Genomic DNA, 4,848 nt, shown 5'->3' with positions numbered 1-4,848 from the left:
CCCTTGCAAAAGAGGCCTTTTTGGTGCAAGTTTTGGGTTGTTGCTATTGCCCTTCACATGTGAGGTCTTTGACCCTTCAAAACCCTAGCAACCCCTTCACTCACCTCCTCTATATAAACCGTGCATCCTCTCCATAAATCCTCAAGAATTTTCTGAAATAATTCTTCCATCTTTGCAAATTATTTTTAAAGCTAAAAATCGTGTTTTATTTGCAAAAATCTTTAAAAGTCTTCAAGTGTCTTCAAGTTGTTACAGTCGTGGCTACTGTTGCTTTTCTATACTAAACTCTCTTGCTTATGAATTGTTGATCTTGTAAAAGTTGTCCACCTCTATTCTTTGTTAAGAATGTGTTAGTGGAAACTTGATCCTATAACATTCTAAGTGTGTTAGTAGAGTTTAGGACGGAGTAGTCTTTAACTCTTGACAACCGGAGTAGGTTGTGAGTTGTTGAATTCTAGGACGGAGTAGTCCTTTAACTCTTGGCAATCGGAGTAGATTGCGAGTTAGCTTGTCATAAGAACGGAGTAGTTCTTGTACTAGCTTTGCAACCGGAGTAGGTTGGCGTCTTTTATTACAAGGGTCTTTTAGTTGTCGGAGTAGATCACTAAAGGAAAGTAATAAAAAGGTAGATTGGACGTAGGCACTTGAGTTTCTTGCCGAACCAATTCAAAAATCTCGTGTTCAAGTGTTTACTTTATTTCCATTTGCAATTTACTTTGTTTGTTTGTTTTGTTTCGCTTAACCTTAGAAGTAACGGTTCATCATCTTTGTCGCATTTGGTCTGCAGTCATACTTCACAAACCGAGACAAATAGATACGATCGAACGATTGTTGCTTTCATACTTCAGCAAACATTCATCGTGATACTTGTTCAATCTTTCAATATTATTCAAAGTATCCTCTAATCTCTTTTGTTCACTTAACTTACTTTAATCCAATAAAGTTGAAGTTAAATTTTTTAAAAAGAGTACCTAATTCACCCCCTCCCCCTCTTAGGTACTTGCACTACTACAAAAAGCGTTATGGACATCACTTTATAGACATCGGAGTTTTAGAAAACTGATGTACAAAATAATAGACATCGGAGATCTAAAAAAACCGATGTCTACATAATTTAATATACATCAGTTCAACTTAAAAACTGATGTCCATTTTAAATAACATCAGACATATACAATATCTGATGTCTATTAATTTCCCCAAGATTGACTTTAAGTAACTCATCCGCGTATATCTCCATTCTCTATCACTCGTTCACTCTTTACTATAACCTAACTACTCTACTCACAGTTACTTACTCGTTCAACATCCCTCGCCCTAACCCATTCGTTCCCTTGCCTCACTCAAAAGCACACCACCACACCTTCGCCCATAACCGCCGACCACCACCCCATCGCCCATGACCGCCGACCACACCCCATCGTTCCCTTGCCTTGATCGCAAACCACCACAATCCATTTTCCCGCTACCGTTCTATCCAATTCACCATAGTCCATAACCCTTTCGCCCCAACAATAACCTTCTGCCACCACCACGCACAGGCCGTCGCTAGCGTACCGCCTTACGTCACCCTATCCGGCCCGCAGCTACTCGCTTCATTGGTACAACTACTTTTCATATATTTCTATAGTTATTAGTATAAATTTTGAGGAATAGAAATTTGTAATTTATAAATTTTGTGTCATTTGTATTCAATTTGATTTGTTAGTATTTTATTGTGGCCAATTTAGGGAAGTATATCATTTGCTTGAAGGTTAATTGTAGTCAATTATGTCGTGTTTTGTTTGTTGATGTGCCTCTATTTTTTCTGCTCCATGCTTTAAATCAGGTTAATTCAGGACTGTTTCTGATGTTCTCGTTTTAATGGGAGTATAGAGTTTGAAAGAGACAATGAATTGTTTGCGACTGATGGCGAATCTAGGTGGATCAAAGTCTTCGAGTACTCCTCTGCTAGAATTGCTCCTTCAAATAATTATGTGCAATCAGTAGTCTCTATCTTGTATGTTTGGTTCCCTTGTGTTGCAATCTGTTTTAGTAAACATAGCATTTTTTATAATTGGGTTTATTCAGGTAGTGAATGAAGCAACACAAGTAGTGACTTTGATGGTATTGTGATAGGATTTGTAGATGTTCAAGCAATTTGATAGACTACGGACAAATTCAATCTTTGCAGTGATGATAACTTAAGAAGAATCACTTGAGCAAAGAACGCAGGAGTAACATTTAAGAGAGGAATATGAGAGAAAGAGGAAGATTGTGATTTCATAGATAATGAGTGTCATACATCAGCCGCTATTTAGGCTGATAAATCAAGCCGTTACAATCAATTATAGGGAATGAAATTACTGAAATTAAGACAGATTCTCCGCACATGGCAGGTGTACTCCAGGTGAGCTATCCTTGTACTATCATGGTATTGCTTGCATATTCTATCTGTACATGATTTGTAACTGAATTCAAGTTCTCTATTCTGACCCAGGTTAGTAAATTGACCTATGGTTAGCCGACTCATCCTTTTGTTGTTTGAATTCTGCGCGCCAATTGTAAGATCATTGTCTCCCTTTGATGCTGCATTTATTTGTATAACATTTAGCTGAGCATTATCATCAATTACATCGATTATTCTTGTTCGGGATTTGTCTTGATCATCAAAGCAACCGTAACTCATACTTATGTTAACATGATATGGATGTGGCACATTTCGGGGAACCATCAATGGATTGTTACTTATGTTAGCTGAGCATTATCATCAATGCTGCATTTATTTGTATAACATTTAGCTGAACATTTCATGAACAAGATAGTCGGCCAGGTGGCCATTTCGGAGAACCATCAATGTATTTTTTCTTGTGAAAATGCAATGAATTCCTATTTATCACTTTAGGTGAGCTGTTGTTTTGAACTGATTGTTTCGGCATTCCAGCTCTGCAATGGATGGCAAGCTCAATTTGCAGCTGGAATCAAGGTATGCTCTTCATAAAGTTATTTATTGTCTTGAGTGTTCATATTTTCGTGGCTGCTCTTTTAGCCAATCGTTTACATTATATAATGGTTGTTGAGAGATGAAGATGGGGGAGATTAAGAACGGGAGGGAAAGGTAATCCAAGACACTAGGCTAATGTCATGGTTGTTGTTTTCCTGTTGATTTAACTAAGGGTCTCTAAGACATAACCATTCTGTCATTGACATATGGTGACTGCTTAACTTATTATTGGTAGCTTGTCAGTATTCTGTCATTGAATTGAAACTTTGTGGCTAGTCTATTAGAAACCCACATACGTGGGATAAAATTGGTTTGTGGTATTTGGCTGTTTTACGTAGTGCTTTCCCTTCCTAAACTTCCCTCTTTTATAGTATTCCCAAACCAAGGCAACGGTGCTATTCTGCTTCCAGTTTGATGCCCAATTGTTTAATCGCTAGTTACTCTCTCTCACTATTATGCTTTCATTTAAGGACTCATGTGCTTCATGTCTGTAGGTTGTTAGATCGTGAGGGGATTAACGCCGAGCAACTTGCAAGGGATCTGAAGTCTTTTGAGCTTAAGGTAAATGTTGCTGCATTCTTCCTATGAGTGAACCTAATTCTTCTTGCTAGCATTGCCTCCTAAAATTTGTGCGCGTAATGCGGACTATCTCAAAGTTATGTAGTGACTTATTTTCTAGATTTGGGCAACTGTTTGTGGTAGTGTCAACTGTTAAGGGCAGTAGAATGCGCTTTGACACTTGGAAAATTGACTATATGACAGTAGATGTTTTGAGCAGGAAGATGCATAACATGATTACAAGAGATTAAATGGAGGGTTGGAAAGAGAGAGCTAGATAAGTAACTGTGTAGTTACATGTTTTGATAGAAAATATGGACTCTACTGATGATGTTGCGTACTTATTTTGTTTTATTATTGTATTTTTCATTCTCTCCCCCTTTCCATTTTTCTCACCTCACTTTGATGGTCCCACATGATTCATGTTAACTGGCCGTAAATCATTTCGAGACTAAAGATTTGTTGCTGTTGCTCAGTGTATAGAGTACCTAATTCTTTTTTAAGTCTTTTTTCCCTCTGAAGACTACATACGAGGATGTTTTTCCAACTGAAGCAACAACTGTTGAGGAATATCTGCAATAGGTACTTTCCCTATTTTGTGAGTTAGTTCAAAAGTAAGAAATTGTTTGTTGCTTTCAAGATTCTTGAAACGTCTTGGTATTTTAGCTTACCTGTTTGTGACTTGAAATCTTGAGGATTGTGATCGGCGTGTACTTATATGCATCATTGAACTGTTGTGTTGAGCCAGATTTATATGTTGATATTTTTGTTTTCTCGTTAACTTTGTTGTGTTGAACCAGATTCTCTTGGTAATATGTCCAATGGGAGATGAGCAAATCTGAGGCTGCCAAGTAGTCTTGTCTCTTCGGCCTTTTTTTTAAACAATTAGTCAGTTTACATATCGGTTTATATTTTTGTATAGGTTAGTCGTCTAAGTAAATTTGACACATTATGTAGATGAATTTTTTTTGTAATTGGCTTTGGATAACCGATTGATTGTATACAGATATTTTTTGTTGATTGTGGAATCATTTTGCATTGTCATCATGTGTACGACTAATAAAGGCAACATCGTAATATTTTTTTTTATAAAAAATAATAATTATAGACATCGGATTTTTGCAAAAAAACTGATGTCCATTGATCAAATAGACATCGATTTTCCTAAAAATTCGATGTCCATTGATGAAATAGACATCAGTTTTCCTAAAAATCCGATGTCCATTGATCAAATAGACATCAGTTTTCCTAAAAATCCGATGTGCAAATTTTAATGGACATCGGTTTAAAATCCGATGTCCATTAAT

At 36.8% G+C, this 4,848-nt stretch overlaps 1 long non-coding RNA gene across 3 annotated transcripts; it reads left to right on the top strand.

Moving 5' to 3' along the window:
* The first annotated feature begins 1,245 nt into the window (after positions 1-1,245).
* Positions 1,246-4,586, top strand: LOC141626391 (uncharacterized). Of its 3 annotated transcripts, none has more exons than XR_012535972.1 (8): positions 1,246-1,601; positions 1,876-1,999; positions 2,119-2,389; positions 2,480-2,543; positions 2,924-2,965; positions 3,478-3,544; positions 4,064-4,123; positions 4,342-4,586. It is a non-coding gene; the product is annotated as an uncharacterized LOC141626391 (long non-coding RNA). The 3 variants fall into 3 exon arrangements; XR_012535971.1 differs by having other exon boundaries at positions 1,325-1,601; positions 1,829-1,999; XR_012535973.1 differs by lacking the exon at positions 1,876-1,999 and having other exon boundaries at positions 1,489-1,601; positions 2,071-2,389; positions 2,885-2,965.
* The last annotated feature ends 262 nt before the right edge of the window (positions 4,587-4,848 follow it).

This window comes from Silene latifolia, chromosome Y (assembly GCF_048544455.1).
Source record: "Silene latifolia isolate original U9 population chromosome Y, ASM4854445v1, whole genome shotgun sequence".
In the NCBI taxonomy this organism is placed as follows: Eukaryota; Viridiplantae; Streptophyta; class Magnoliopsida; order Caryophyllales; family Caryophyllaceae; genus Silene; species Silene latifolia.
The sequence above is the reverse complement of the archived record's forward strand: the minus strand, read 5'-3'. Positions and strand labels throughout refer to the sequence as shown.